The 21,815-nt window shown below is 47.5% G+C and overlaps 1 long non-coding RNA gene across 1 annotated transcript in view; it reads right to left on the bottom strand.

Annotated features, from left to right (window-relative positions):
* The window catches only part of LOC139355405 (uncharacterized), a 31,704-nt gene continuing 9,889 nt past the window's right edge, over nucleotides 1–21,815 (bottom strand). Inside the window, exon 3 of the long non-coding RNA XR_011611437.1 lies at nucleotides 1–117. This is a non-coding gene — a long non-coding RNA (uncharacterized lncRNA). The remainder of the gene's footprint in view (nucleotides 118–21,815) is intronic.

Consider the following 21,815-nt stretch of genomic DNA (forward strand, 5'->3'; position numbering starts at 1 on the left):
GATGGGAGTTCAGCTGGGCGTGACTCACCCCTGTTCCTGGAACTGTCTGAAGGCGGGGAGGATGCTGTGGGTAGGCTCTAACTGTATCATCTGGGCTGGGGCCGGTAGCAGATGGTCCTTATAAAAAAAAAAAAAAAAAGTACTTCCATGTGGGCTTAAAATAGCACTGCACTCACCATCAGCTGAATGGGGAAATGTACGAGCCAGTCTTTCACGTGGGAGTGGGCACTGCAGGCTGGAGGTTGGGACAAGGGGCCCAGACACCAGCCACAGCGACTGAGCCCAGGAGGCAGAGAGGAGACGCCTCAGCACCCACTTTGTGCCTGGCCTAGACCAGGCAGGTGGCAGACACGGCCCCAAGCAGGCCCCGGACGACGATGAAGATGACAATGAAGCCACAGAACCCTCCCGGTTGCTGCATGGGAGCCGGCTGGAAACTGAGACGCCACAACACCGGCCATCCACCACCCTGCCAGCCTCTCAGTCAGTCCAGGAAAAGCCTTTCTTCATCCTGGAAGTTGGGAAGATGTGGCTACCTAAAGGGTGGCAGAAACAACTTTTGGTTCTGAGTCAATCTCTCTCTTTCCCCGGGCCCTACGGGAACGTAAGAGTGAGACCTGGAGCCTCTGGAGTCCACCCCTCACCGATGTGTGTCCTGGGGCAGGTCACTTCCTCTTTCTGGGCCTCAGTTTCCTTATCTATAAAATGGACAGAAGCCCCACCTTCTCTAGGTCGAAGCCCAGCACCCAGAGGTGCTCTGTGAAGGGAGCCCACAGCCCTGCCTGGGTTCTCCCTTAGGCCCGAGAAAGCTCTTGGCCCCTTCTTCCCTTTTTAATACATCCCCTCATCTTTCTTTAAACCATGCTGCACTTTGACATGTAGAGGTGATTGCTCTGAAAGTCGGGGTCTGGAGCGTCGCCTCTTGCTGCTGCTGAGTTGATGTGGAGGGATGGGGGTGACAGGAGGGAAGCCAGGGCAGGGACAGCAGGTGGGGAGGCTCACCCCGTGCAGCCCAGCAGCCAGGCCTCCCAGGCATGGCAGGCCACCTTCCCACCCTCCTGCCGCCCGCCCCGCCGAGGCTCAGCAAATCGGAGCCCAGGTCGCCGTGGCCTTTGATGGGTGGAGACCCTCCCAGCTGCAGGGCAGGGTGAGGGAGCTCTGAGGGAGCCACAGGCCCTCAGTTGCTCACCCAAGGCAGAAGGTTTGTCAGAGGTGGAGGGTTTCCACTGAGCCTACCTTGGTGTTCTGTACGGACAAGCGTGTGGTGTGCTGCTAAATGTCGAACAACCAGCTCCACTGGGGCCTGGGGAGGGGATTAAAAATAGCTCTGATCTGTAGCGGGTGCCAATTCCTGCGGTATAAACACTCCCGCTGAAGCCGGTTTCATGCCCACATGTGGCGTTGGGAAGAGACCACAAATGGGCTGCCATGAGCTCCAACACCCAGCACAGGGCTGGTGAATACGCAGTAATATGACCACCCTTCCCACACAGGCTCACGTCCATCAGGGGCACAGACACGTGACAATGGCCCAGGCTCAACTGAAAGGCGGCAGAGCAAGAGTCAAGGCGTTAAGACCCGGACCCTTGAGTTAGGCTCAGGAAAACTGTGTCTGATTCATCCCGGCTCTAGTTACCAGCTGTGTGGCCTTGGGCAAGTTGCATAACCACTTTGGGCCTCGTATGTAAAGCGAAGATGATAATAGCATCTGCCCTTTCACATGGGTGTCTATTTTGCAGTAATGACCTGCAGTCACGAGCTGTTCTTTTTAAGGGATGGAACTGAGGGACAACACATCTGCCAGGAGAATGCTGAGGCCTCTCCCTCCCGAAATTAAAGAAGAAAAGCCTTCCCTCAACCCCGCAGCCTCCCCAGCTACTCCTTCACCTCTCTTCCCTCACATGCATCTTCTAAGGGTTTCCAGGCCGCCCCCACTTCCTCCCCTCCACCCACTCACCCCACGCTGCCAAGCGGCCTCTGCCTCACCACTCCTCCAAGGTGGATCTTGCCAGTGTCACCAACAACCCCATTTTCTAAAGCCGAGAGACATTTCTGTCATCCTCAGACTCTACGTCCCAGCAGCACTAAACCCTACTGCACAAGCAACTTTCGAAACAAGTGTGTTCCCAGTGTCTATGACAGGTCCATCCCCTCTCCTCCCCTCTGTCCGTTCTCCTTCTGTCTTTGACTGGGCCAGAGTCCTCTACCTGGCTGTTAAAACTGGGGTGCCTCAAGTCATAGGGGGAGCTGTGTCTTCTGATGAACTCCCTCTCTAGGCTGGTCCCCGACTCCAGCGGCCTCTACTGCTATCTGCATCAGCCTCTCCCAGTGGTACCTCCAGCCCTGACCTCACCTCTGGCCCCTGGACAGCTTCACCATGAGAGGTCTATTCCACACCGCCCCCTCACACACACGATGCCTCAGAGGTCCCCAGGTTCTCCATGCCCGAAACTGTGCTCACCACCCACTCCCAGGCCCATGGTAATACCACCACTGTCCGCCACTCATCTTCCCACCTTCCTCTCTGTTGCCCAGGTCTACCCCACCCCAAGTCCTACCTCCCGCTCAAGGCCTGCACAGCCCTCCCTTTTTGTCTTCTGTCTTCATCCTTGTGCCCCCCTCCCCAACCCCATCCAAGCAAGAGCCATCTCTCTGGGTGCCAGGCCCGTGGCCCTTGGGCTGTGCCCTCCGTCCCCACACTTGCCCTCTCATCTGTCTTCCACATCCTTCCAGGGCGATCATCCCAAGTCTGAGATGTGGTCAGGTCACCCATGTGCCAAAAACTCCTGGGGACCAGGACCCCGGTGCAGCTCCTCAGGGCCTATGTGCCTCACCTTGGCCTGTCTCTCCCGATTCCTCTCCCACCATCCCCCTGGCCGTCTGCAGTCCTCATATGGGCCACATCCTCCCTCCCAGGGTTTAGGGGATGTCATTGTCTCTGCCTGGAACAATCTTCATCTTATCCTCACCCCCACTGCACCCCTTTAACCCAGTGGTTCCGAGTTTGGCCACTCATGGCTTCCCCAAGGAAGCCCTCCTCCTTCCTCCATGTCCCCTTCCCGCCTAGACGGTGCTGCACTGCTCCCCCTCTGAGCACCCTGGCCCTGTCTATTCCCCCTCTGAGCGCCCTGGCCCTGTCTATTCCCCCTCTGAGCACCCTGGCCCTGTCTATTCCCCCTCTGAGCGCCCTGGGCCCTATCTTCACAGCAGTTCACAGGGCTGGTAACTGTTCACTTGTTTGTGTGGCTAATTAACTAATGCTTACCTCTCCCACGAGACTCTTCATCCCCGAAGGTGTAACTGACTGGCATTTCCAGCGGTGGAATGCTTCACCGTGCGGTGCTGTGAATAGCAGGAGGGTCCCCAGCCCCCACCCACTCAATGCCAATGGCTCTCTCAGGCGTTGTGACAAGCCTCAAAGGCACTCAGGCCTTCCCACAGCCCCAGGAGGCTGGACCGCCCCAGGGAGCCCTGCCCCGCTAGGTGCAAAGAGCCGCAGGGACAGGAGCTATGTCTGGGTTTGCTCAACCCCAGTGCTTTAAGGTGCCAGCACAAAGTGGACACTCACAAAAGGCATGTTGAATGTATTAATGGGCAGCTCCTACCTGCAGGCTTCCACATGGCTGCTCTGACTACCTTTGCGGGTGCTGCAAGGATTTCGCCTTTGGGGGTCCAGGAAGCCATCATGCCTGTAGGCAGTGGTCCTCGTCCCCCTGGGGTGGGATCATGGCATGGCATCTTCCCAGAGCTCAATCAGGCAGGACTCAAAGCCAGCACCTCCCTTATCTCACCTGAATTTCAGCAGTTCAGGCACAAGTGATCAAATAGACTCTCCCTGGGCCACATGGACAGGGGCAGGTGCTGCTGGTTTCTCTCTCTGATGGTCAGGACCTTAGCTCGCCCTACCTTCTGCCAACCTTCTACGTAGGCCCACCCAGGGAGCTGGCTGCCATAGAAAACACAAACTCGGAAGCATGCGCCAGGCCATCAGCACAGGGCGGGCACAGTTGCGGGGAGGGTACATGTGGCCCGAGGTGCCAGCACCAAGCTCAGGCTCCTGCTTAAAACCCTTTCCTGTGACTTTCAGCTTTCCTCTTCCTTTCACGGTGATCAGTCTCTTTTCCCATCATCCAAATTCCAACCACTTCAGGGGACCTTCACCAAACTGGCAAGAATGAACATCTGGCTCCATTCAACAAATCTTTTTGTAACAAACATTTACCAAGCACTCACTTTGCATTAAGGGAACCTCCGTAGAACCGGTCTTCATGTCCCCTTCATGGCCTTGTGCATTTTCTCGAGGCCTCTGAGTGTGTCATTTCTGTTCACTCTACCCAGATTAACAAGATGGCTCTGCACTTGTTCTGTGCCTGGACAGTCTAGGACCTCACAAGCCGCAACCAGTATCTCCACCTGGTCCTGGCCTCCGCAGGCTCATGGCTAATGATGCCTCTCTCACCGTCTGTCCACTTTAACTCCGCCCTCTCGTTCTGATCAAGCACTCTGCCAAGTCTTCCTGGAGACCCTTCAGAGCTGGTGATATGGTTTGGATGTGTGTCCCCTCCAAATCTCATGTTGAAATGTGATCCCCAGTGCTGGAGGTGGGGCCTGGAAGGGGGTGATTGTGTCATGGGAGCCCTCATGAATGGCTTGGTACCTTTCCAGTGGTAATGAGTTACCACAAGATCTGCTGGTTAGAGCCTGGGGTCTTCCCTGCTTTCTTGTTCCCTGTCTCACCAGGGGAGCACCTGCTCCCCTTCACCTTCTGCCATGAGTGGCAGCTTCCTGATGTTCTTGCCTAAAGCAGATATGCCAGTTCCATGCTTTTACAGCCAGCAGAATGGTGAGCCAAATACACCTCTTTTCTTTGTAAATTACCCAGCTTCGGGTCTTCCCTTACAGCAATGCAAAATGGACTAACACAGTTGGGAAGAGAAGAGGTTACACATCTGAGACCCTCAGAGAACAAATTCAAGAGTTTTTCATGGAGAATCAGAGTGTGCAGTGCCAAGGAGAGGCCAGCATGCACTGGGGCAGTAAGGAGAAGTTGTAGGCAGGATGGGCGTTCAGCTGGCCTTCAAGGGTAGACAATAGTAATCGTGGTCATAGGAGCTGATACTGACTGAGTGCTAACACGATGCCAAACAATGTAGGGGCTATCTCATTTAATCCTCACAGTCATCCCATGACACAGGCATTATTCTTATTCCCATTTTACAGGTGAAGGGACTGAGGCACATAGAACCAACTAATTTCCTTAAGGTTGTGCAGCTTGTAAATGGCAGAGCCAGGATTTGCACACAAGCATCTGGCTTCGGGGCCAGTGCTCTTAAACACCACCAGGAGAGTTTGGGTGTGTCGGCTATCTATGGCTGTGCAACAAATTTCCCCAAGTTCAGCAGCCTAACGCAACCCATGTAGATTATGTCACAGTCCCTGTGGGTTGGGGACCTGGAAGTGGTTAGCTGGTCCCCCTGGCTCCAGGCCTCTCACAAGCTGCAATCAAGCTGATAGCTTGCGGTCATCTCGGGGCCTGCTTGGGGTAGGATTTGGTTCCAAGTTCACTCACATGGCTGTTGGCTGGAGACCTCGATTCCTTACATGGGGGCCTGTCCTGAGGCCAGTGACTTCCTTCAGGGTGAGTGGCCAAGCAAAGGCGTGAGTGACAGTGAGCAAGACATTCGGCCTCATCACGGAAGTGGCATCTGGTCACCTTTGCTGTAGCCTGTGGTCTGTCCATGAGAAGCGAGTCCCAAGATCCAGCCCACGCTCCAGGGGTGGGCACGAGGAGAGGCCATGACAGCAGCAGCAGGGGTCACCAGGCAGTCCTAGAGGCCGCCGGCCACGCAGGCCTGCAGGGGAGCCCAGGTCACAGACATCTCTGTCCTTAGTTTGATTCTTCAACCAGGAGCCTGATTGTGTTTCTTAGGTAACAATAATAGCCCAAGGGGAGCTAAAACTTGAATCCCAGTCTGAGAGAGCTCTTCCTCCTGTTCCTCCCAGAATCCAAGTGCCAAATCAGACGAGCACGTCTTAAAGATCATCTGCGCGCTCAGCTATGTAAAGAAACAAGCGTATTTGTATTTCGCTGGTGTCAGGCCGAAAACTTGGCACTATCCCTCACTCCTCCGCTCCCTCGCCATACGATTCCAGTCAGTCCCCAATTCCTCTAAAGCAGTGATTTTTTTCATCTCTCCTTTTCTCCCCGACAGCCCACAATGAAGAAAAACCCTAATGGTTCTGGCATTTCCATTTCCCCTTCAGTCACCCTCAGGTGCCATGATAAGGGCCCTGTCATACAGTCCTAACTGCTGTTCAAAGACCATCCGTGACTCCCACAGCCAAAAGGCAAGGCCTACGCTTGAGTCTGGCCTGCAGGGCCTTTGGCTTCACAGCCCGGCCCACTTCCCACACCACACCCTGGCTCCAGTCCCCTGGTCCACATGCCTGGCACCTTCCCACTTCTAAGCCTTCATCTACCCCTTTTCTAACCCTCAAATGCTTTTCCCATTCTTCTTACCCAAATCCTGGTGGCCCTTCAAGGTCAAGTTCATGCCCTCCCTTCATTATGAATGTTTCCAGATGACTCCAACTCTTCGAGGCTGGACTTGGCAAGAGGCAGTGTGTGTTCAGCAGGATCAGTGAAACCGAAACACTCATGACCACAAGCCAACTGCTCAGAAAATCATCTGGGTTTGCCTCCCCATAGCTGCACCCTGCCCTTGTCTTCACTACCTGGTGACTCTGTCTGGGTCACCTGGACTTAGCCTTCCAGCTCTCCTGGGGAGCAGTTCTCAATTCCCTTCCCTCTGAACACCTGCTTCTGTGCAGCCCCATGTCACCACTTTCTCCCTCCCCCAAATCTCCTTCTCACTACCCCCCACACCACCGTCAGGGACAGCCCTCTCTAGACGCCCACTGCACTCACTTCTGGGAGATGACTCAGCGTATCCCCTCAGACCCCTGTGTAGTTTTCCATTTTTTCTATCTAGTTCCCAACGAGACTTTGAGCACTCTCTTGAGAAGTCCAGTTCATCTCTGAATCCAGAACAGGGGGGGACAGAGGGCATATACACGTAATCCCAGGAAAAACAAAGGTGAAAATTGTCCATGGATATACCTTCCCAGAAAAAACAAAAAACAAACAAACAAACAAAATCACTGAAGTGGCTTTACTCTGTTTTCTTAACATTCAGAAATACAAAGCTATCTTTCCACCCACAATCCCGGACTATAAACTCAGCAGCACACCCTCGGAGGGTGCAGAGAATAATGCGGCGAGCACAGGGAGGGTGCAGCCGAGTCCCCCTTTTCCACACTCGGGGATGAGACAGCGGGGCCTCAGATGCAGATGTGAGAAGCGGATGTGAAGCAGATCTGGGGGCGCCTCAGCAGCCTCACACAAGACCTCCTGACATCAGTGTACACCCTGTCTTCCCGACAAGCTTCCCTTTTCCTGGTCCCCATTAGAGGACACCCACATTACTCACTGCACAGTTACCATTGAACTTTCTATTCTGCTGCTGTTTTCACACATCGTTCAGAAATACACACTGGTACCCACATTTCATTTGTTTTTAAACAGCATGACGAAGAGGAGACATGCCCAGTGGTCTCCGAGTCACGGCCCACAGGATCCAGGTCATTTGCCTAAAAGGCAGAAGTCAGACCTGGTGAAAGCTCACAGGTAATAACTGGGGGGCCGCCCTTGCACCTGGCACAGGCCTCACCAACCAGGTGCCTGTGCAGAGGTCTCTTAACTGTTTAAACTAAGGTAGGGTTTTCTGAAAAGCAGCTTCTCTCAGACTTTTCGGCCTCAGGACCACTTTGCCCTCTGAAAAATTATTCAGCATCCTCAAGAGCTTTTGTTCATGAGAGTTTAGATTTGATGGCATTTGCTGTATTACAAATGAAAGCTGAGAAAATTTTAAAATATGTATCAACTTGTATCAAAAATAACAATAATAAATTCATGACATGTAAACATAAATTTCATATTTTAAGAAACATAACTATATTTTCCCTTCCTTCCTTCCTTCCTTTCTTTCTTTTTCTTTCTTTTTCTTTCTCTCTTTCTTTCAGACACAGTCTTGCTCTGTCGCCCAGTGGCCCAGTGTCAGCTCCTTGCAACCTCTGCCTCCTGATTTCAAGTGATTCTCCTGCCTCAGCCTCTCCAGTAGCTGGGACTACAGGCGCCCACAACCATGCCCAGCTAATTTTTGTGTTTTTAGTAGAGATGGGGTTTCATCATGTTGGCCAGGCTGGTCTCATACTACTGACCTCAAGTGATCCGTCTGCCTCGGCCTCCCAAAGTGCTGGGATTACAGGTGTGAGCCACCGTGCCCCAGCCACTATATTTTTCAAAACAAAAATATCAGTGAGAAGAATGGCGATAATTTATGCCTGTTCGAAGCTCCTGGGTGTCCGACTTAGAAAACAGCTGGGTTGTCAGATCTGCTTCTGCCCTCAGCCTGGGCCATTAGATTGCTTTAGTTAAGGCGTGTGAAGAAAGTTCAGCCTGAAACAAATATGTAGCTAGAAAAGAGGGGCACTTTTGTAGTAAACTTTTCAGCCAATTGTGGCTATTCCTCATCAATACTATACCAAAATTCAAAGCATGATAGTTTCTCATAGGTTCGCAGCACTGGCAGATGAGAACCCATCTCACCTATTTTTTTACACGACTACATTAAAATCTATTAGCTATCCTGCACTTTGAATAGATCATTTGTTTACCCACTCATGATTTTGCAATAAACGTATCGGTCATTTGGCAAATATTGATTCACTGACGTTTGCAGATCTATCAAATGTCAACACATTTCATTACACAGCCAGTGCATTAATATGACCGTGAATCCCATCAGAAACGTCAGGAGGTGTTAGGAAGCTATCAAGCTCACAGCGATGGATACAAGTTTTCTAAAATTCTAATTTTCACACGAAAGCTCTCATTTTATGGCAACAGATACTATCAGTTATTTTTCCTGAAGTCACAGGCTTACTTCATTTATTTTCAAAAAAAAAAAATGTCTGCCAAATACCCTAGTCTGGTTAACCAAGTTTAGGTTAGAGAAGTCCCTCTCAGCGCTAAAAGGCCAGCCTCTTACAGAAAGTTCTGAGGGTCTTAAATGTCAGGACAAAGCAGGAAAGGGATCTCCAGGGAGATATTCCCTGCAAGCAGCTCCCAGTAGCCCAGGGAATGACAATTAATTTGAACTGCATTTTCTAAGGGCATTGGTAAGATGTCAGCCTACTCCACAGCTGACCTCTAAATCCCAAACCCAGCATCTAGTGTAGAAATTATGAAAATGGCCAATACATTCTTCTGGCAGTTGGTGCAGTGCTCAGTGCATGAAGGTTGAAGTAACCATGCAGTGTGGGGCACCTGCCAAGACGCTGCTTCTACCTGGGGGCTGTCTCACCGTGCAGGAGGCACATTTGCTCCACGGTGTATTGTCAGCATCATACACATAGGTAACCAGAGCCCTTGTCAATGGCCACAGGCAAACATCATTAGTGCGCAAAATGTAACCAATGAAGACTGGGGTTGAAGAATCCAGGCTGACTGACAGGCAGGGCACCATGCTGCGCTCAGGAGACCTGGGTTCCGGAGCCAGCCCTGCCTCCAACATGCTGCAAACCATGGCCAAACCACTCAATGTCTTTGCATGGGCTTCTTTGCCCTATAAAATCGTCAGGAGTAAGGTAGATGAACTCAACAGGTGCGAAATTCTCCTCTAAGAAGTAGAGATATAATTACAAGATGTCAGCACATAATATCATGTGTATCCACCCTAAAAACTCCATGAACTCCTGATGGACACATTAAAAAAAATCATTGCTTACAGGTAATATTACTTTCTCACCAAAGTTTTGTTTTAGAAATTTTTAAATATTGTCATAGCTAAGAAGAAAAGTCTGTAGGATGGCACGTGATGTTGGAGTGGGCTTAAACAAATAGACCACTGGGATATGTTAGAGTCTACAAACAGATCCATTATAAACGGAAATTTAATATATGATAAGGGAGGCTGAAGTAGCTTTAAAGCATGTCCACAAATTATTTGACATTTCTCCCATTGAGAAGTGGGGTTTATGTGCCCTCTGTTTGAATCTGGGTGGACACGTGACCATCCACCAGTGGAAGTGACATGTTTGACTTCCAAGGTGAGGTCACAAAAGGCCATGCAGGTTCTTCCCTGTTCTGTTGCAACACTGGCTCCTGGTGTCCCGAGCTTTCATGAACAATTCAGACCACCCTGAGGCCTCCATACTGTAAGGAAGCCCAAGCCATGCAGAGGCCAAGTCAGGCGCTCCAAGGACTATTCCCAGCTGAGCCCAACTTTTGAGTCATCCAAGGCCAGGTACCCAAACATGTCAGTGAAAAGCCCTTAGATGATCCCAGTCCCCCACTGTTCACACCACCCCAGTCACTCAAGTCTTCCCAGCTGAGGCCCCAGACATGGTGGAGCAGAGCCAGACCATCCCCATTCTGCCTAAATTCCTAGACTTCAGAGTTCATAAGCAGAATCAAGTTGTGATTGTTCCATGCCACTAAGTCTAGAGGCGTATGTTCTGCAGCAATAGAAAAACCAGAACAGTAGATGTTTCTAATCACTGAACAAATATCAACTTTTCAAAAAAATGATAGAAAGACTTACAAATCATTTTTAAAATAATTTAAATTGTAATAAATATTATATAATATATAAACATTATAAAGTATAAAATATTATTTATAATGTTTATAGTATAAAATATTATTTATAATATTTATAATATAAATATTATTGTAAACATTTTAAATTATAATTTTAAAATATTTAAAAATAAATTTTAAATGATTCATAAACATTTTAATTATAAAATTATTAAAATAAATATATAAGAGCATTTTTTAAATCTAGGGATGGAAAAGTGCTTCATAAGTGTTACTCCCTCTTTACCAGCAAAAAAAAAAAAAAAAAAAAACCCAGATGAAATAAGAAAAAGATTGACAAGCTTGGTCACATAAATATAAAAATGTTACAACCAAAGGCATCATAAACAAAGTTTAAAGCTAACTTGCAGAAAGGCAGAAAGGATACACAGCATGGATAACATCTGCAGTGTGGAAGAGCACCTACACATTCAAAAGGACCAGCAATTCCAAAGAAAACAAAGGAATGAATATGAGCAGATAATTCACAGAGAAGAAATATAAATGAACAGTAAACATACAACAAAGATGTCGGCCGGGCACGGTGGCTCACGCCTGTAATCCCAGCACTTTGGGAGGCCGAGGTGGGCAGATCACGATATCAGGAGATCGAGACCATCCTGGCTAAGAAGGTGAAACCCCGTCTCTACTAAAAATACACAAAAAAATTAGCCGGGCGTGGTGGCGGGCGCCTGTAGTCCCAGCTACTCAGAAGGCTGAGGTAGGAGAATGGCGTGAACCTGGGAGGCTGAGCTTGCAGTGAGCCGAGATCGCACCACAGCACTCCAGCCTGGGCCACAGAGCGAGACTCTGTCTCAAAAAAAATTAAAAAATTAAAAAATAAAAATAAAGATAAAAAAGATGTCAAACTTTATTAGCACTGAAGCACATCCATATCAAAAAAAAATTCAAAAATCTCAAAAATATATTTTACCCATTATATTGCTGAAAAGTCATATTGATAAGAACATATAAAAGATGTACTATTATATTATTGATAGGAGTGTAAATTGTGGTAGTCTTTTAAAAGGACAACATTAAATCTATCAAAATTTTAATCTTGACACTTTTTTACCTATTGAGAAATTCCCAGTTGTCTATGTCATGAAAATATTCCCATATGCCCATATGTAGGTAAAATAATGGTAACTGCCATCATGTAAAAGCAACCAACTGAAATAAACCTGAATACTTATCGATAAGTGATTGTTCAAATAAACTTCGAGCAGACATATTATAGATTACTATGTATCATTTAAAAATAATGAGGTAAATATACATATATCTTTTTAGAGGTTAAGAAAAATGCCTGCGAGAGACGCTCTGAATTGTTCACAGGGATTGCTGATGGGAGAAAGCAGGTCGGGTGATCATAATTAGAGGAAGCATTTCCCTTTTCGCTCTATGCTCTTCTGCATTGTTTCTTCATTTATAGGTATGAGAGCATGTTCATGAATTATCTGTGTAAGTATCATCAATTAGAGGCTTTTCAGTTTAGGCACAAGAACCTTTAAGTCTTCTTTGTGAGGGTCCACGATCCATAATCCTGGGTCCTCTGGAGCCTAAGCCTAACCCCACCTGTGCAGAACCCTTGCCAGCAGCCAAGTTTCTCTGCACTTCATGAAGCTAAGCTTCAGGCTCCTCACTGACCTAGGCCCTTCCTAAATTTCATTTTATACCTAATTTTGTATTTAAAATTTCATATTTTCATGTTAAAAAATGAACCTAAACGTCCATAAGTTCCAGGACCTGCAAATTTGCACCCTAAAATCGCTCATGCTGGTGTCACAGCCCTTTTCTAGAGCAGAACAGCAAAATCTCCAGCTAAGGCCTTTGTAGGGCCTTCCTACAGACTGAGCGACGTATGAGACGCTAGGGGAAAAAAAGGAAACCGAAAACCAATCCCCGGAAAAGGAAGCACTACCAAGAAGCAGATGTGAATTCCGTGGCACCCCAAAGAGTCCTTCTTCACAGGGTGCTGAGAAGCTGGAATTGCACACGAAACACCATTTACCTGGGACCAGACCATCCACCGATAAATGTGAAATATGAAGAAAGTAAAGGCAGCCCCTCTGAAATTGGCATAAATAAGTAAAAACGCTATTCTTTAGAATGGGAAATGCACACCCATGGAAACCCATAGGGATCTAGAAGAAAATCAGATCCGTCTGAGGAATGAATTGTAATTCTCCAGTCTCAGTGGCAGGCCCACCTCACTCTAGAGACAGGAGATGAGTGCACGAGTGCCTGAAGTTAGTAAGCATTCAAACCAAAGCACCTGCTCCCTGACTTGGATTCCACACTCACTAGGCAGCCAGAGAAGTCTGCCAGGTAGGCTTCCCCAAACAGAATAGGGAAACCAGAGGATTCCGCTCTCCAAACCCTCTGACAGATGGATTTCTCCTTATAAAGAAGAGTGACAACAGCAAGGTATCAGAATAAGAGGTCCTGGCCCTTGTCTCCTCACAGACACATGGATTTAACAAGCGTCCATGGATAAAAATATTTTTAGGAGAGTTCCAGAATCCAGTTGAAAGGTCCCCGCACCCTGGTGAGGCACAAAATACAGGAACAGTCCCAATGGAAAGGGAAAGAAGAGTAGTTTCACTTCACTCACATCACTCCTTCCCCAAGCTGGCACAGCTAAGCACTGAGAGATGCCCTTGGCCTACAGTTTTTCCCATGAGGGAAAGAGAGAGCAAAGTGAGCATCCAGCTTCCCTAACCTTTCACGGCACTTCCCAGGAGGCCCACTTCTCTAGCACCTAGCCCAAAACAGTGAGGAAATTGGCATGGCTCGATCACCTGGGGTCAACTAAGAATATAGAAAAGGGGCTGGTGTTCACAGCAACTGGCACGCAGATACCAACAACCAGCCCATAGACCCCACAAGCTGGCCTGCCAGCTGTCCCAGCTGTGGACGCCCCCGCCCACCAACCAGCCTATCTGTAGACCCCACCAGCCAACGGGCCTACCCACAGACCCCAGAAGTCAGCCCACATGCACCTCTGCAGTCACTACCTCACAAGCCCCTACAGATGACACTCCATACCTGCCTGCAGGCCAAACACAGATCTCAGCAGCTGGAGTGGATCTCAGCAGCCAGCTCAACTCTGCAGGACTAGAAGAGCATCAAGGGCAGACTAGACTAAGTAAAAGAAAGAATCAGCAAACTCAAAGATGGGTCATTTTAAGCTAACCAATCAGAGAAGAAAACAAACAGAAGAATTAAAAAGAGTGAAGAAAGCCAGCCTGTGGGACTTATCATTGGACACCCTCAAGCAGGAAATTCTCACATCCATGTTTATAAAGCCCAAAGGGTACCAAATACCTTGACCCGAAGAGGTCTGTACTGAGACACATTACACAGATGCTCCTCAACGTATGATGGGCTTATGTCCCAGGAACCCTGTGGTAAGTTGAAAATATCATAAGTCAAAACGGCAGGGTATTGGTCGTTTGCCCTCATGACCGAGTGCCGAGTGCCTACCTGGGAGCTGCAGCTTGTTGCCACCGCCCAGCATCAGGAGTGTGTATCCCACCACATATCGCTAGCCCAGGAAAAATCAAATTTCAAAATTTGAAGTACGGTTTCTACTAAATGCATAGCATATCACTTTTGCACCATCTAAAGTTAAACATTATAAGTAAAGCCATTGTAAGTCAGGGACTATCTGTATGTAAATTGTCAAAAGTCAAAGACAAAGAGAATTTTGAAAACAGTAAGAGAAAGCCGACTCTTCACATACAGGTCAACCTCCACAAGACTGTCAGCAGACTTCCAGCAGAAACTATGGGCTAGGAGAGAAAGTGGGATGACATTTCCAAAGTGCTGAAAGTAAAACGAAAAAAAAAAAAAAACTGTCCTTTAAAAATGAAGGCAAGATAAAGGCTTTCCCAAACGAAACTGAGAGATTGTCACCACTAGACCTGCCTTGCAGTAAATCCTACAGACAGTTCTTCACATTGAAAGGACACTAAACAGCAACACAGAAGCTCACGGAAGTATAAATCTCACTGGTCAACGTAAATAAATACAGAAATACAGAATAACGCAATACTGTAATTGTGGTGCTTAATCTTTTTTTTTTTTTTTTTTTTTTTTTGAGATGGAATGTCACTCTGTCACCCAGGCTGGAGTGCAGTGGCGCAATCTCCGCTCACTCCAATCTCTGCCTCCCAGGTTCAAGCGATTCTTCTGCCTCAGCCTCCCAAGTAGCTGGGACTACAGGCGTGTGCCACCACGCCCAGCTAATTTTTGTATTTTTAGTAGAGGCAGGGTTTCACCATATTGGCCAGGCTGGTCTCTAACTCCTGACTTCATGATCCGCCCGCCTCAGCCTCCCAAAGTGCTGGGATTACAGGTATGAGCCACCACTCCCAGCCTGCTTAATCATTTTTAATCCAAGTCTAAAAGATAACAGACAAAAGTCTAAAGAATAGCTATAACCATAAACATTTATTAATGAATGCACAATGTAAACTAAATTTTGACATCAATAGCATAAAGTGAAGGAGGGGAGCAGTAAAAGTGTACAGCATTTGTATGTAATTGAAGTTGTTATCAGCTTAAACCAGACTATTATAAATATAAAAAATGTTATGCAAACCTCATGATAACCACAAGAAAAAAACCTATGGTAGATACAATAAAGATAAATATAGTATACCATGATCAAAAACAATCATCAAATCACCAAGATACACAACATGAGAGAAAGAACGAATCAAAAGAACTACAAAACAGAAAACAATTTTTAAATGGTCATAGTAAGTACTTAGCTATAAATAATTACTTTAATATAAATGGATTAAAATCACTAATCAGAAGATGTAGTCTGAATGCATGAATATAATAAACAAGATCCAACTATATGCCACCTATAGGAGATTCATTTTAGATTTAACGACATACAGAAGCTGAAAGTGAAGCGATGGAAAAAAGATATTCCATGTAAATGGTAAGCAAAAGAAAGCAGGGGTAGCTATATTTACATGACACAAAATGGACATTAAGTCAAAAACTGTCATAAGGGACAGAGAAGGTATTACATAATGATAAAAGGGTCAATTCAACAAGAAGATATAGCAATTATAAATGTATATATACCCAACATCATAGCAGTGAAAGTTATAAAGTAAACATGTACAAATTTTTTTTTTTTTTTCCGAGACAAAGTCTCGATCTTGTCACCCAGGCTGGAGTGCAATGGCGCAATCTCAGCTCACTGCAACCTCCACCTCCTGGGTTCAAGCGATTCTCCTGCCTCAGCCTCCCAAGTAGCTAGGATTACAGGCGCCTGCCACCACACCTGGCTAATTTTTGTATTTTTAGTAGAGATGGGGTTTCACCATGTTGGCCAGGTTGGTCGTAAGAAAGAAACAGACAACAATACAATAATAGCATAATTCAATACTATCAATAATAGATGGGTCACTCAGACAGAAAATCAATGAGGAAACAACAGACTTAACACTATAGACCGAGAAAAATAGAGCAAGACTCAAAATTAGACAAGTGGGATTATGTCAAACTGAAAGGCTTTTGCACCACAAAGGAAGCCATAACCAAGATGAAAAAGCAACCTACGAAAATGGGAGAAAATATTTGCAAACCATATATTTGATAATGGGGGTTAATATCTAAAATATATAAGGAACTCCTACAGCTCAATAGCAAAATAAATAAACAACTTAATTTAAAAATAGGCAAATTATCTGAGTAGACATTTCTCCAAAGAGGATATACAAATGACCAACAGGTATACGAAAGAGTGCCCACCATCACCAATAATCAGGGAAATGCAAAGCCACAGTGTGATGTCACCTCACACCTGTTAAGACAGCTATTACAAAAAACAAAAAAAAAGTTGTGTTGGCAAGGATGTAGAAAAGAGAGAACCCTGTTACCGTAGGCAGGAAGGCAAATTGGTGAAGCCTCTATGGAAAACAGTATGGAAGTTCCTTAAAAAGTTAAAAAGAGAAATACCACAGGATCCAGTTATCCCACTTGTGAATATACATTCAAAGGATTTGAAATCAGGGTCTTGAAGAGATATGTGTACTCCCATGTTCACTCTAGCATTATTCACGATGGCAGAGACACGGAAACAACCTCAGTGTCCACTGATGGACGAATGGAGAAAGAAGAGGTGATAAACACACACATGCACAACAGGGAACGTTATTCATCCTTACAAAGGAAGGAAATCCTATCATTTGGGACAACACGGATGAACCTGAAGGATATCATGTTAAGTGCAATAAGCCAGAAATGAAGCAGAAAGTGGAATGGTGGTTACCAGGTGCTGGAAGGAGAAGGAAATGCAGAGACGTTAGCCAAAGCATGCAAAGTTTCAGTTATGTGGAATGAATAAGTTCTAGAGATCTGATGTACAGCATGGTGACTAGAGTTAATGTATTGTATAGGTGAGATTTGCTAAGGTAGTAAGTAGACCCTAAGTGTTCTCCACATACACACAAAAGTTAACGATAGAAGGTGATGGATAAGTAAATTAGATTGTGGTAACCCTTGCACAATGTATACATTTATCAAACATCATGTTGTATACCTTAAATGTATACAATATTTATTTGTCAATGATACCTCAGTAAGCAGAAAAAAATCTATGAATGAAACAGTCCAACTCTTAAAAGCAGAAAGTAACATGGTGGTTGCCAGGGACTGGGGGGTGGGGAAACAGGGAGGGGTTGGTCAAAGGGCACGAAGTTTCAGTTATGCGTGGCGGATAAGACCTAAAGATCTACTGTCACTTTAGTGCCTGTCATTATCAATATCGTTCAGTATTGCATATTGTTTCATATTACATTATCAATATTTACTGTCTACTTAAATGTTCACTAAAAGTATAGCTCTATGTTAAGTGTCCTTGTCACAAAAAAATTTTTTTTTTTTTTGAGATGGAGTCTTGCACTGTTTGCCCAGGCTGGAGTGCAGTGGCGCAATCTCGGCTCGCTGCAAGCTCCACCTCCTGGGTTCACACCATTCTCTTGCCTCAGCCTCCCGAGTAGCTGGGACTACAGGCGCCCACCACCACACCCGGCTAATTTTTTGTACTTTTAGTAGAGACGGGGTTTCATTGTGTTAGCCAGGATGGTCTCGATCTCCTGACCTTGTGATCCGTCCACCTCGGTCTCCCAAAGTGCTGGGATTACAGGCGTGAACCACTGCACTCGGCCTTGTCACAAAAAATATTTAACATGATACAATAAATAAAGAAGGGAGGACACTCTTGGAGACAGTGGAAATGCTGACAGTGTAGATCGTGGTTATGGTTTGATGGAGGCATGCCTAGCTCCAAACTCATCAAGTTGTATACATTAAATATGGACAGCTTTCACATGTCAGTCAGGCCTCAATAAAATGGTACAATACTAATAGTAATAATAAGCTGACATCTGGCATATACGTCAGTACTATGCACAGGGTTAATGGGAGTCTGCTCCAGAGAGCGGGATTTGAGATTTGGCTGAGCCTGCATAGCCAGTCCAACCCCTGGACTAGAGAAATTTGCCTGCTGGCCCCATGCAGCTGGCTGTGTGATGGTTCCCACCATTGTCATCCAAACCAAGTCTGTCTGTGCTGAGTTGTGTGCTGGGTGACATGCCTCCCAAACCTGTGGGAGGGGCTGCTGAGTCTAGATCTGTGGGTTAGAAATTGCTGACACATCATCATATGGTCCACCTGGCACGTGTGTGACCACAGTGTGACAAGGCAGCCAAATCTGAGGCCAACACTTATTTGTCAGCATGTGAGTACCCAGGCCAGGACCTAGGTCCTAACAGATGTCCAGTGGACAGTGGTTCCTGTTCCTTCCCTCTGCCTGGTGAGGACACAACACTCACAGGGGAAGACTCAAGGCTGTCCCTCGAAGGCACCAGCAAGCACCCTACAATTCTGCTTCAAGGAGTCTTGAATGCTGGATAGAAAATGGCATTGCTGGGGTGGGGTCACCTTCAGGGAGGGCCTCCACCCTCAGAGGGGGTCTTTGCATCTGTGACTGGGAAATCAGTGGCTAGGAGGCCAGTTGCGCTGGGGAATAGATAGACCCGGAAGACAAGTTCAGAGACAAGCTGGAGACAAGCCCCAGAAGGCGAGTTCGGTGCTGGTGTTGGAGAAGAAAGCATCACAGGACAACGGCAGGGACAACCTGCACCTTGGCCCAGGTTAAAAACCATCAGGCTTCACGATCAGCTCGCGGACAGCAAGCCAAGTGGCCGTTCACTGGTGCACCAGGAAATTCATGGCCTGTCGCTTGGTTCTCTCTGTTCTCAGAAGCAGGGGCGCCTTTTTCCACATTTAAGATGGAGAGACAGAAAAATCAAAGCAAAGACACAGAGCCCGGAAAATGCCAGGACAAAGACCAGCACATGCTCAGCATGAAGCATGGGCGGGTCGGGCCTGAGCCGACAGGGAGACCTGGGCATGCATTTCCCTAGAATGACAACTCTGCCTATACTAAGACTTCTATTAAAACCATCCAGTGCAAAAGGCAGAGGTACTCAGCAAAACCCGTCATTGCACTACTGCTCACAGTAACACAATTTGGAAGCGACCTAAATGAGCACTGAAGGGACCCACTGAACAAAATGTGGGATCCATACGCAGGATGCAATTACAGGCAGCCATGAATGATGTTACATTCAAAGGTTTATTGATAAGAAAACATGTTTCTAAGATGTTGTTAAATGGAAAAGAAATGTTTTCAAAGCTGTGCATGAACTATGATACCATCTGGACCAAAGGAAATAAAAGGTAGAGACGTGTGTCCTCACATAGAGAAGAGAGTGGCAGCTAATATTACAAAATATGAATGGTGTTTGCATCTGAGTGCTGCCATAATGGGTTGTTCTATCTTCTCTTTTTTGTGTGTATTTTCCAAATTGTATGCTGAAAACATGTATCAATTTTATGTTCTGGAACGAAATAAATGTTTTTGTTTCATCCTTCAAATCCCATGGAATGGAATCCTAGTTAGAGCTTACAAATCTTTTGCATTAAATCACCTGAGGCAGCCCAAACAGGTACAATTTATCTCCACTTTATGGCTGGGGAAGGCAGGGTGCAGGCTGAGACTATGCCCTGCCCAGAACAGACAGGTGCTCCGTGGCTCTCCAGGGCTGGCTCTCCACTGGTGCACCCAAGTGCAGACGGGCGGGAAACAGAGAAGGTTGCAGAATCCACGGCGGGAAGAGCTCCTCTGGCCCTGCCTCCCGTGCACTCTCGCCTGTGCCCTCCCCAGGCAGGGCTCGAGGTGCCTGACTCGAGGGATCCACAGCTCGAGGTGCCCATCTGGCTCCCTGCCCGGCTCCAGGGCTCAGCTTGTGTCTAGTCATGTGGCTATTGCGCCGGAGGTTGCCAGGTGCTGCAGCAGAGCTTCCAGCGAGCTCCTGCGGATGAAGGCTGCTTCCAGCAGGTTCTGGGCACATCCTCCTCTGCTCCTACTCCTGGCTCTCCTATCTCAGTCCAGTAAGGCTTACATCCCCGGGATTCATCCACCAGCCATGCTGGGTCTCTGGGCAGTGGCTCCAGGCGAGGATGGGCCAGCCTGGTTAGAGAGCAGGGCCCGGGAATCTGATGCTGGCCCGAGCTGATTGGGGCCCAGGGACCCACCTGGAGAGGAATATCTGGGACGAGAACGGTGCCCGGCAGATGCACAGGAGGGCTCTGGCCCAGAACTTGGGACCCAGGCACTTCACTGAGGGCCTTCCCCTCTGGCTAGGATTGGAAGCCCTCTGGGGGGATTGCAGGGAACCGCCTCTCCAGCCTGACCCAGGCCCAGAAGAGGCAGCAAACTCTCAGGGCTTTGGGGAACCAGCAGAGCCCAGGCTGTTGGCTGGGATCTGGTCAGTCTTGCATGTAGGGCTGAGGACTGGTGCCCATCCGTTACCTTTCGCCCTGACAGAGTCCTCCAGCCCCCTGCCTGTCCTCTCCCTCCCATGCTGCCCTTACCTGCTAACCACGATGGGCCTGGTTGACCACATCTCATTCCCAGGAGAAAAGTCTCCAGTGGGAGAGAGTTCAGACTCCTCAACCCCACACTGAGGATGATCCTCAGCCAAGTTTTCCAAACTCATCCACTACACCCAGCTATACGTTCATAACACCTTAAGCCTCTCCACAATCGGCCTGTGTCCGTCTGTCTCTCCCACCCTGACTTCTGAAGGGCAGAGCCCAGGTCTTATTCATCTTCATATCCTGCTATGCCACCCTGGTCCCCCCCCAGCACATGACCTTCAATGTACCCAGGAGGCATTCGCTGAAGACTTGTTCTATGGAAAGAATAAAGTCGTGGCCAACTACAGATTCTACTCCCAACCCTGCAAAATTGCAGTGCTGTTTGCTACAAATAAATTCACAGGCTAGTGAAATGTTCTCAGAGGATCTTAGACCATCTAATTCTTCAAGGTTCTTTTTTAATCTCCTTCAATTCTTGAAAAGACTCTGACCCTTTGACCATATGCTGTGCACGGAGTCTGCTCTGAATCCATGCAAAGGCTTCCCCATCCTGCCCAATCTCCCAAGGCACAAAATAAAACCAGCTTCTGAAAATATAAACCCAGAGGAGGTGATCCCTCACTCAAATTTCCTGGGAGGAAGCTCACCTTCCGTGACCATAAATTGTTGGTAAGCCATCTCACCTATTGTGTGGTGCTCTCCAAAACACACCTGTTGCCATAGCAACCCTCACATCTGTCGCTACCTTAGAAGAGAACACCTTTTAAAAGAAATCCACTTAGCAACATGGTACATTAACTTCTGAACCTTCTTACGGACTCTCAGAAATCCAGGCCTGAGTGCCCTGGGGTGAATGGTGCCTCTGCAAACAATCTAGAAGACACTGCTTCAGCCAACAGTGGTCCCTTCCTCCACCTGCCGCCACCTGTCTCTGGGTATGAGTCAAGGGCTGGCACTGCACATAGGGCAGTTACATCAGCCAATTGTTATAAAAATAACAGCTACGGTTCAGGGTGTTTTGCTCACAGAATTTCACTTAGTCCTTGGGACAGTCTGTGCAGCAAGCACTGTCCCTGCGTCGGTGATGAGGGGCCCAGTCCCAAAGCTCTAGCTGCCTCCAGTGCGGCCTTCTGCC

The sequence above is a fragment of the Macaca nemestrina genome, chromosome 13 (assembly GCF_043159975.1).
Source record: "Macaca nemestrina isolate mMacNem1 chromosome 13, mMacNem.hap1, whole genome shotgun sequence".
Lineage (NCBI taxonomy): Eukaryota > Metazoa > Chordata > Mammalia > Primates > Cercopithecidae > Macaca > Macaca nemestrina.